A 12,238-nucleotide genomic window follows, 5' to 3' on the forward strand; every position below is an offset into this window, starting at 1 on the left:
AAAAGGTTAATTAAACTACACACATTATCTTGTTAAATTGGGTTAATAACACAACGATAGTATGATTAAAGTGAAGTTAATTGTTCGTTTGTACATAGTATATGTAACTGTTAATGTTGTAAAAGGTATTTGCACAACTTATTAACGTTAGCGTTAAAGATAGTATATGTAACTGTTAATGTTGTAAAAGGTATTTGCACAACTTATTAACGTTAGCGTTAAAGATAGTATATGTAACTGTTAATGTTGTAAAAGGTATTTGTACAACTTATTAACGTTAGCGTTAAAGATAGTATATGTAACTGTTAATGTTGTAAAAGGTATTTGCACAACTTATTAACGTTAGCGTTAAAGATAGTATATGTAACTGTTAATGTTGTAAAAGGTATTTGTACAACTTATTAACGTTAGCGTTAAAGAGGAGCGCGTCTTTGTAAACACTGAACAGGCACGCCAAACGCGCCTCTCAGAGCAAAACGGTGCTTTAGTTTATGAATTTACAACGCAGATACAAATGACACATTCATGTTTTTGTGTAATGATGACAACGTATACTCACGCGGATGATTGACTCGTTGATGGTGATGGGAAGAACGCTGTCGGATGTTTTCTTTTTAGATGCTCGTTCATAGCCGTTGTGCTGCTGTGATACGCCATTTCCGCTCGACACAGTGTGCATAAAACAACATTATTAGGCCGTTTATTAAAATACTCCCACACTTTTGACGACTTTTGGCGTGTTTTTTTCCCCTCGCTCGCATCGTTTGCTCTGCGCTCCGCCATGACAGTTGTGTGACGTAAATATGCGACGCGCCGACGCACAAAAATGACGTCGACGTATTTACGTAACCGATGACGTCGACTACGTCGACGCGTCGTTTCAGCCTTAGTCTTCAGGAGCGCAAAGCATATTCTCAATATCCGGTGTTTTATTGTTCATAGCTTATATTGCACATATAATCGCACATTCTATATTTGTATGTACATTCTGATTGTCCTATAATTCAGAAAATAACAAGTTCATTTTGTTGTTGAGATGACCTGTTTATTTTTTTACTGAAAAAGACACTCAAATGTACATGAAAATACGTAATGTGGGATGTACAATATTAACTATGAACAATAAAACACTGAATATTTAAAATGTATGAACTTTATTGCAGACCACCTCCTTGATCGACATATTTTATAACCCAGCAAGAGCAAAAAAGATGCAACAAACAAGGCAAAAAATAAAGGCAAAATATAATCCATCCATTTTCTACCGCTTGTCCCTCTCGGGTTGCTGGGCTTGCCTATCCCAGCTCAATTCGGGCGGAAGGCAATGTACTCTTTTGACAAGTCGCCACCTCATCGCAGGGCCAACACAGATAGATATAATGTATAATATATAATCATAATCCATTAATGACCACACGTTGTCTTGTGAACAGCGAGCTTACGCTCAAACATTTATTCTGAATGCAGCCAAACATCTATATATATATATATATATATATATATATATATATATATATATCAGTGACGTGCAGTCACTAGAGGCAGGTGAGGCGGGGCCTCACTTGTCATCATGGAAAGAAAAAAAATGTAAAAATAAAAAAATTAAATTAAATTGTTATATGTATCCAGTGATTATACTATAAAGTTATTTTCCATTTAACTTCACCAGTTTAAGATTATTTTTATTCAAAATCGCTGAATTTTCACATTTGCCGTTCAAATACTGAGAAGAGACGGTGCGGTGAACAGCAGCCAGTTGAGGCACGTCACTCAGTGCCTCAACATGGATTCCGGACTCTGCTAACTGCTGGCCTGCTGTGCAGTGAGACCGTATTGCTATATGAACTATATTATACATTTCAATAGTTTAGTTAGCTGAGGTATATAATGTACAGTGAATACAAAAATACAAGAAAAACAACAACCTTGTGTGCTAATAGGAAGACATTTAGCATTTAATTGGCCGTCAAGTAAACGCGCTGCAGTATTGTTTTCATCGTGCTTGTATCGGAGATTTTGTTTTAAAATTTGATGCATATTTTTTTGCTGATATCAAACCGATATTGGATCGGGTCACCCCTAGTTTAGTATGCCTATTAATTGTTTCGTAATATTTCAATATGAAGTAAAAAGGTTTTTTTTTTAACTGCAAGGCGCACGCAATAACGAATTTAGAGTTTAAAAAAATAAACATTTTAAGGCTCCTTCTGGGTGCATCCATTATTTTTTGCCATTGGCTGTGGGTCTTAGACAGCAACCCCCGTGAATGGCGGAAATCTGCTGTATTGTAAATCGTTAGTCCCACTGGTTTACAACTCGTGTGCAATTTTCACTGCTCCAGATGTGACCTAACTCTGGCTTGTCTCTTGGGGGCTGTGCAAAACATTCGCAATGCTGCTTATGTGAATGTACAACGTCTCCACCAATTACCATCAAGGATTTCTATGTTTACCTTCAAGTGGTTTGAGCATTGTGCTGACCCTCTGTAGTGCAAGTTGGCCGAGGAACTGTATCAAGGTCAAACCCGTCCTTCCATGCATTTTCCTTCCCTCGCCAGGTACACAAATACTCAATAGTCAGTTACATGAATTACTTCGCTACCAATGAGCCGTGTTCAACCTCTAATTATCTTAGATTAATTGAGTAGGATTATATCAGTCTTCTTCTTTCAATGATTTAGGATTGCTTTTGGGTGTCAAAACAACATCCTTATAAGACACCACTTTTTCATGTCCGATACCAGAACTGAAATGTCGTTTATTGGCCAATAATCTTTCTTATTATTGTATTTGATTTGTTTCTGAGTCTTTTTCTGTGGACTTATGCAATTATTTTGTTTTAGACACCTGGATTTAAAACACATTTTTATAGAAAATGTACATGGGGAGAACAACGTGAAATACATATAAATGATAAATGAGCGTTTAAAATTACTTTACCTTTGTTGAAGACTCATGTTGGCAAAGGCGTTGTCAGGCGTAGAAAGAGTAGGGAAGCCAGCTTCATACTTTTCTACAAATTCTTTCTTGAATTCAATAGTGTTTCTCACCTTCTTTATCAAAGTGCTGTCAGATGCAACTTTCTTGTCCCAATGGTGGATTATTTTGCAGTGGTACAAAGACAGTCTGATTCTTTGTTTGGGCACTCCATTCCGTTGAATGTTACGCGGTGACTTACAATGTTTGACTGTGCGATAACCTAGACGGTATTTCAAAACCGGGGCGAAATTATAGTCAAAAACCGAATATTAACACAAGTGGGGCGTGGGAAAACCGGATTACCACTTTGTAGACATTAAGAAAACATTTTCAAACTGTGCAATACAGTTCATCTGGGAAGTATCACAACATTTCACTTTTCCCCCATTTTGTTATGACGACAGCCTTATTACAAAATGTAATAAATACATCCCACCAACACGTCTTCCTATGAGGAAGCAGTGCCTGGGGAATCTGTGGTGGGCTCTCCTATTTCTGGGGCTGAGGTTGCTGAGGTAGTTAAAAAGCTCCTCGGTGGCAAGGCCCCGGGGGTGGATGAGATCCGCCCAGAGTTCCTTAAGGCTCTGGATGCTGTGGGGCTGTCTTGGTTGACAAGACTCTGCAGCATCGCGTGGACATCGGGGGCGGTACCTCTGGATTGGCAGACCGGGGTGGTGGTTCCTCTCTTTAAAAAGGGGAACCGGAGGGTGTGTTCTAACTATCGTGGGATCACACTCCTCAGCCTTCCTGGTAAGGTCTATTCAGGTGTACTGGAAAGGAGGCTACGCCGGATAGTCGAACCTCGGATTCAGAAGGAACAGTGTGGTTTTCATCCTGGAGGGTCCTTGAGGGTGCATGGGAGTTTGCCCAACCAATCTACATGTGTTTTGTGGACTTGGAGAAGGCATTCGACCGTGTCCTTTGGGAAGTCCTGTGGGGAGTGCTCAGAGAGTATGGGGTTTCGGACTGTCTGATTGTGGCGGTCCGCTCCCTGTATGATCAGTGTAAGAGCTTGGTTCGCATTGCCGGCAGTAAGTTGGACACGTTTCCGGTGAGGGTTGGACTCCGCCAAGGCTGCCCTTTGTCACCGATTCTGTTCATAACTTGTATGGACAACATTTCTAGGCGCAGTCAAGGCATTGAGGGGATCTGGTTTGGTGGCTGCAGGATTAGGTCTCTGCTTTTTGCAGATGATGTGGTCCTGATGGCTTCATCTGGCCAGGATCTTCAGCTCTCACTGGATCGGTTCGCAGCTGAGTGTGAAGCGACTGGGATGAGAATCAGCACCTCCAAGTCCGAGTCCATGGTTCTCGCCCGGAAAAGGGTGTAGTGCCATCTCCGGGTTGGGGAGGAGATCTTGCCCCAAGTGGAGGAGTTCAAGTACCTCGGAGTCTTGTTCACGAGTGAGGGAAGAGTGGATCGTGAGATCGACAGGCGGATCGGTGCGGCGTCTTCTGTAATGCGGACGCTGTATCGATCCGTTGTGGTGAAGAAGGAGCTGAGCCGGAAGGCAAAGCTCTCAATTTACCGGTTGATCTACGTTCCCATCCTCACCTATGGTCATCAGCTTTGGGTTATGACCGAAAGGACAAGATCACTGGTACAAGCGGCCGAAATGAGTTTCCTCCGCCGGGTGGCGGGGCTCTTCCTTAGAGATAGGGTGAGAAGCTCTGTCATCCGGGGGGAGCTCAAAGTAAAGCCGCTGCTCCTCCACATCGAGAGGAGCCAGATGAGGTGGTTCGGGCATCTGGTCAGGATGCCACCCGAGCGCCTCCCTAGGGAGGTGTTTAGGGCACGTCCGACTGGTAGGAGGCCACGGGGAAGACCCAGGACACGTTGGGAAGACTATGTCTACCGGCTGGCCTGGGAACGCCTCGGGATCCCCCGGGAAGAGCTGGACGAAGTGGCTGGGGAGAGGGAAGTCTGGGTTTCCCTGCTTAAGCTGCTGCCTCTGCGACCCAACCTCGGATAAGCGGAAGAAGATGGATGGATGGATGGAGTGTGAATGAGTATAAATGGGGGAGGTAGGTTTTTTGGGTTGGTGCACTAATTGTAAGTGTATCTTGTGTTTTTTATGTTGATTTAATGAAAAAAAAAAAAAAAAAAAGTTTTTAATTTTTTAATTTTTTAATTTCTTGTGCGGCCCGGTACCAATCGATCCACGAACCGGTACCGGGCCGTGGCCCGGTGGTTGGGGACCACTGGTTTAGTGGACATAAAATAATAGCTCAGCAACAACTCTCTGCAGCTCAATGCAGACAAAACAGAAGAACTGATTAATGCGCCTGATGACTCAATTCCAGGGATTAGGGTGATTTAGGCCAGTCTACTAAGCCAAGCTTCAGAAATTTAGGCGTTATCTTGGACAAAGACATGTCATGAGTGCAACATGGTAAGCAGCTTTAATTGACAAAGCCAATGTTGCGAGGTGAAAGGAGAAATCAATACATTGTCATCATTTAAGTTAAGTCACATATTAACATTTCTATTGACTTCATTTCACATATATCAGAATAGGGTGGAAGAAACTTTTTTAGCACAAGCTGGAGTAGAGCCCTGCTCCTTGCAAGGTTACATTGCAAGACCCCCAGTAAACTACGAAAAAAGTCAAAATGCACCCATTAAAAATATAAATATATATATATATATACATATATATATATATATATATATATATAAATATATATATATTTGATAGTCCTAACTAGGGATGGGTACTGAATTCGGTACTCTATAGGCACCGACCAAATTATGTCCGTACTACCGTGTATCCATCAAACGGTGTCATATGTTGATACCTTTGTTGCACTTGGCATCACTTCGTGGATCAAACACTTGGCGGGAAAACAGGAACTCAAGTGGCACTCAGTTGGACTGGCTCTAGGTAATGTTGCAATTTTTCATGCCAACAAAGCAAGTATAGAAAACACTCGAAGGTACAGCAAGGCCCCACTTTTCAAAATGCGCTAGCGTGATGCTAATTTGCATTGGATTTGTCATTAACATGCAACTGATTAGCAATAACAATTTAACATGGGGATTTGAAAACCTCCAAATTTGGCAACGAAAACTACAGCTAAGATGCACGTTAAAATCAAACAGCTGGTGTGTAGTAAGTACAAAACTTACAGTATAAATACTTTTTAGCACACAACAAAAGACTAAATTCAGCCTAATGGCAAAGATTATTTCCTGCCTAGGCAACACACCGTAGTCTATATGCTACTGCCGTCTAACCGCATCTTGGAATTGCAACTGCATGGAAAGTCTACAATACGATACTTGCAAATGACTGAGACTCAGAAGTGTAAAAAATAAAGATTTAACAACTGGACACCACAGTTACATACCTGCCAACTACTCCGGTTTTCCCATAATTAGTACGGTTTTCATCAACCTATTCCGGGTTACGGTTGCAGTGATAAAAAATACGGTTTTTCATTAATTAAAAAAAATATTTTTTTTAAAGTTTTATTCACGAAATTGCGTAACAACAATGACAATCGACACTGCTTCCCGTAACTTCCTATCGAGCCATTCCGAATGCCATGTGTAACACGGGTGGGAAATAAGCCATATTTCCTCTCATGACATATCCTCATATTATCTGCGCCGTTTCCACGTTTAATCTCGCGAGTTTAACACACGCGCTCACGTGACCCGCTGCAGCCAATCACGCTCTATAAAATCCAGCATTCCGAAATGGCTGTCAGGTGCGGTGGCTAAGCCTGGGGACATATGAAGCCGGTATGTTTTAAAGTTGTCGTTTGCTTGCATATTGTAAAAACAACCGTCCAACATTTTACAACTAATTGTAAACTTGTAGGTGCCGAACATCAGGGACGTGTTGCGACGAGAGAGTGTGTCGATGATAAGATATTAAGCCGAGTTGGTAAGTGAATCTGTTTGCTAATAGTAGCGACTAGCCGTACCCATTAGTGATGGGTTGATGAGGCCTCATGAAGCGTTTCGACACATTGCAAAACTGTATTGATACTGTGTCGATACTGTGTCACTAAATACTGACATCTGCTGGACATTAAAAATCCCTACAGGCAACCTATGGACCGACTCAATTACACTGATTTTATGACCTAGTACAGTGGTTCTCAAATGGGGGTACGCGTACCCCTGGGGGTACTTGAAGGTATGCCAAGGGGTACGTGAGATTTTTTTTAAATATTCTAAAAATAGCAACAATTCAAAAATCCTTTATAAATATATTTATTGAATAATACTTCAACAAAATATGAATGTAAGTTCATAAACTCCGTGAAGCACAAGCTCAGGTTTGTCACTAAAATGTCTGTCAAAAAGAACTGTGAAAAGAAATGCAACAATGCAATATTCAGTGTTGACAGCTACATTTTTTGTGGACATGTTCCATAAATATTGATGTTAAAGTTTTTTTTTTTGTGAAGAAATGTTTAGAATGAAGTTCATGAATCCAGATGGAGCTCTAATACAATCCCCAAAGAGGGCACTTTAAGTTGATGATTACTTCTATGTGTAGAAATCTTTATTTATAATTGAATCACTTGTTTATTTTTCAACAAGTTTTTAGCTATTTTTATATCTTTTTTTCCAAATAGTTCAAGAAAGACCACTACAAATGAGCAATATTTTGCACTGTTATACAATTTAATAAATCAGAAACTGATGACATAGTGCTGTATTTTACTTCTTTATCTTTTTTTTCAACCAAAAATGCTTTGCTCTGATTAGGGGGTACTTGAATTAAAAAAAAATTCACAGGGGGTACATTGCTGAAAAAAGGTTGAGAACCACTGACCTAGTATATACAATAATATAAACCAAGTCATTGTATTTCATTTAGGATTATTTCATAACTTCATTTAAATAAAAATATATTTTTTGTCTTTTTTAGAAACAGTCAATAAATAATGTGAACATGTATCATAACATGGAAATCTAAGAGAACGTGTTGTGAATGAGGATGCTTGTGGACCTGGAAATTATTATTATTTTTTTTTTTAAACATTTTTATTTAAAAAAAAAAAAAGTTTTTCCAACGTATTCAATTTTAGACCCTTTCTCTTCTTAGTTATTATTTCTCCGGCTGTAGAAAAGACCCGCTCACAGGGCACAGAGGAGGCGTATCGGTCACGTGACCAAAACAGCTCATGATCGGTCACGTGACTTTCTAAAAGCGGTACGCGCACCGACACAGGGTTTCGCTCTTTGAGCTCGACGCATGCGCCGATGCATCGGTGTTGCCGGACCCATCACTAGTACCCATGTATTTCCTATGGGCGGTTAGCATCGGGTTTTAATCCCGTTTCCTCCAATGTTTCTGATCCGATTGAATTTATATTTATGTCGAGTCTTTATTTTGAGTATTTACATATGGTAACTGAATGTTGTGGCGTTTTAGGGCCATTTGCACTTTTTATGCTATGGTAAAGACAATGAATGAACACTGCCGCTGGTGTTTGGTTACAGCCGTCGTAGTGACGTCACTGTTATTGTTCATATGTTACTCCCGTCATAGTGACAACACTCTGTACTGTCGTGTTTATTTTATACATGCATGTGATTGTTAATGTTAGCAGTATTATAGCTAATAATGATAATAATAAGTGTAACTTATTTATTGAAGGTCGAACGATAGATGACTTAATGTTGATGTTTATGTGCGCACACTGATTGAACTTCGGGTCCTGTGCTTACGCAGGCCAGGTCCCTAAGTCTTGGATGGCGAGCTGTAGATAGGCCTCGAGCCTGAGCCCAAGGATCTCCACCTGTTCTGGTCGGGCCGGTAGGCGGCTTATAGCCGAACCCCTTGCCTCGCACCTCATTGCTCTGCGGCCCTTTGCACTACCTCATACACACCCTGCCCATAAACTGAACTCTCACTACAAACTACCATATCCACAACCCCAAACCGTGTGGCTGTATGAACTCTGAATGCGCCTATGGACTGCAATCAGTCTCATATGACCTTTTTAAGAACTTTTGATACTACCTGTTATGAATTACCTGAACCCTTGCTGTTTTTTTTCTTTTGTTTTGAATGGCCATTCCTATCAATGTATGTCCAATATTTGTTGCACTGTACATATTTAAATAACACCAGTATAATTTAAAGTATTTAATTGTGTCTGTCCTACTCTCTCCGAGTCGTAATCTAGACTTCTGATTAGCCCAAATATTGAGAATGTCTACTATAATAGCTAACGTACCTGTTACACATGCGCGAGGCTATTTATAGCACCGCTGCCAAGCACGAGGGACCAGTTGCCATTGTTTCCAAACGAGCGAACGATCATGGAATCAGCCGGAGAAAAATCGCATACGAGTCTTAAACCGAAAACAAAACTGCAGTCATTCCGTGAAGAATATTCAAAAGCCTACCCGGGAATAATTATCCGTTCCAAAAAGGGTGAAAACTACGCGAATTGCACCTTGTGCAGACAAGATTTTTCGATCGGACACGGACGAATTAGCGATGTAAAAGACCACGTTGGGACAAAAAAACACAAGTCTAATGCCGTTGTTAGCGATACAAGTGGAAAACTTTCAACGTTTTTCGTCGCCCAAACATATTCTTTGGATGTGATAAATGCCGAAGTTTTATTTACGGAGGCAATAATTGAGCAAACAAAAAGGTAATGACACCAATGTTATCTATTGGAATTGTTTAGTACTGTTATACTGTCAAAAGTGTTTATACTATTTATGCTTTCAAGTCCAAGTTGAAGAAATGTTGTTAAATGTTGACAGCATAACTACCAAAATACAGAAGTATGTCCTTAATATTTTTGCAGTGCTATTTCTGTTGAAAAGTTAAAATGATTACATTAGAGATGTGATGTGCCACTTTTCAAGTGTCTGATGGCTTAAATTAATTTTCATGAATTTTTCATATTTTGAATTCTTTTGAAAGGCTTACAAAAATACTACATTTGAATTGTAATTCCATGCTATTGACAGGACTATTAATTTTAATGAAGTTAGCTTACCATGTTTACAGTATGATAATTGTGATAGAAATGTGAATTTTAGGCACAGAATATTTTTTACAATTGAACAAGGCAATAGATTATACAAGCTTGGACAGAAAGTTAATAATGACACCAATTTTTTTTTAATGGAATTGTTTAGTACTGTTTTACCATTTGTTTACTGTAAAAAGTGTTTATACTGTTTATACTTTCAATTAACAAATTGAAGTCTTGTGAAAGGTTGACAGGATAACTGGCATTAATTGTCAAAATCATTTCAAACTATTGAAGTTAGCTTACAGAATAAACATGTCAATCAACCCATATGATTTTTGCTGTAATATTTTTGTTTTGAAAAGTCACTGTGACTGATAGAAAAGTGATGGTTTTAGCAACATTTTAACCTGTCTGAATGCAATCAATCATTTTGCGTCGGGGGGCGAAGGAACCCCCCACCAGGACTTTGTCCTGGACCTACCGGGGCCTGCGGCCCTTGGACCCTGGCTACTAGGTTTTTCTGATTTCAAAAGTTGGCAGGTATGCAGTTATCATTGTCAGCTCACTGTTAAATGTTAAATTATAATAACAAATATTATTAAACAAATTAACATGTATGAACACATATGCACTCACAGAAGTACCAACATTTGATTCCATTAAGGACCAGTATCGATTCCTGGGCACTGGGAATTGACACATTATCGATTCAAATGTGAAAGGTACCCAACCCTAGTCCTGACCCTATATTATAGTAAATAATACCTACATTCATATATGTACGTGCACCTGCCTTGACTCACATATGAACTTGAAGTGCCATCCCATTCCTAACCCATAGGGTTCAATATGATGTCGGTCAACCTTTTGCAGCTATTCAGCTTCCCCTCTTCTGGGAAGGCTGTCCACAAGGTTGCGGAGTGTGTTTATAGGATTTTTCGACCATTCTTCCAAAAGCGCATTGGTGAGTTCACACACTGATGTTGGTCGAGAAGGCCTGGCTCTCAGTCTCCGTTCTAATTCATCCCAAAGGTGTTCTATCGGGTTCAGGTCAGGCCAGTCATAGTTCATCCACACAAGACTCTGTCATCCATGTCTTTATGGACCTTGGAAGAGGCAGGGGCCCGCTCCAAACTGTTCCCACAAGGTTGGGAGCGTGGAATTGTCCAAAATGTTTTGGTATCCTCGAGCTGTGTTTTTCAACCTTTTTTGAGGCAAGGCACATTTTTTTTCATGAAAAAATACGGAGGCACACCACCAGCAGAAAACATTAAAAAATTAATCTCCACCAGGTCGCCGTGCCTTTTTTGAGTTTGTTTGTGTTTTTCTGTGTGTAGTGCTTTACTTCTTGTCTTGCGCTGTTATTTTGGTGGCCCTTCCTGTTTAGTTGGTGTTGTCCTGTAGCAGTTTCATGTCTTCCTTTGAGGGCTATTCCCCGCACCTGCTTTGTGTTAGCAAGCAAGACTATTTATGTTGTTGCTATCCTTCTTTGTGTGGACATCGTTGATTGTCATGTCATGTACGGATGTACTTTGTGGACGCCGTAAGTTTTTGCTATCGTCCAGCATTTTGTTTCTGTTTACTTTGTAGCCAGTTCAGTTTTACTTTCGCTTTGCATAGCCATTGCCTTTTCCTTTCGTTCATTTGTGGTTTAAGCATTGCATACCTTTTTACCTGCACGCTGCCTCCCGCTGTGGTCTGCATATTGGGATCACAACAAACCATCCTCGTCTCACCCGACACATTCCGACTTTTACAAAGCAATTAACTACCCGCTGCCACCTACTGACATGGAATATTACGTGGTTACCCTGCCAAGTTCTACACAGCACAGACACTAAGCAACGGCACATTATTTGCAGATTATAATTATTGATTTGCAAAAAAATATTTTTTGGACCAATTAGGTGAAGTTGCATAATTTCCCACGGCACACCAGACAATATCTAACGGCACACTAGTGTGCCTCGGCACAGTGGTTGAAAAACACTGTTCTAGAGCATTCAAAGTTCCTTTCACTGGAAATAAGGGGCCAAGCCCAACTCCTGAAACACAAACCCACACCATAATTCCTCCTCCACCAAATTTCACACTCGGTACAATGCAGTCCGAAATGTACCGTTCTCCTGGCAACCTCCAAACCCAGACTCGTCCATCAGATTGCCAGATGGAAAAGCGTGATTCATCACTCCAGAGAACACGTCTCCACTGCACGTGCTTTACACCACTGCAAATCTATATAAAGTATACGTATATATGTATGTATACTGCTCTATCACCCGAGCCAGCAACTTGAGA

General features: G+C 40.4%; 1 protein-coding gene across 1 annotated transcript in view; it reads left to right on the top strand.

The window, feature by feature from the left end:
* tex264a (testis expressed 264, ER-phagy receptor a) overlaps positions 1-12,238 on the top strand; it is a 266,859-nt gene that overhangs the window by 81,002 nt on the left and 173,619 nt on the right. The gene's annotated exons all lie outside the window — the stretch shown is intronic.

The sequence above is a fragment of the Nerophis lumbriciformis genome, linkage group LG38 (genome assembly GCF_033978685.3).
Source record: "Nerophis lumbriciformis linkage group LG38, RoL_Nlum_v2.1, whole genome shotgun sequence".
NCBI lineage: Eukaryota > Metazoa > Chordata > Actinopteri > Syngnathiformes > Syngnathidae > Nerophis > Nerophis lumbriciformis.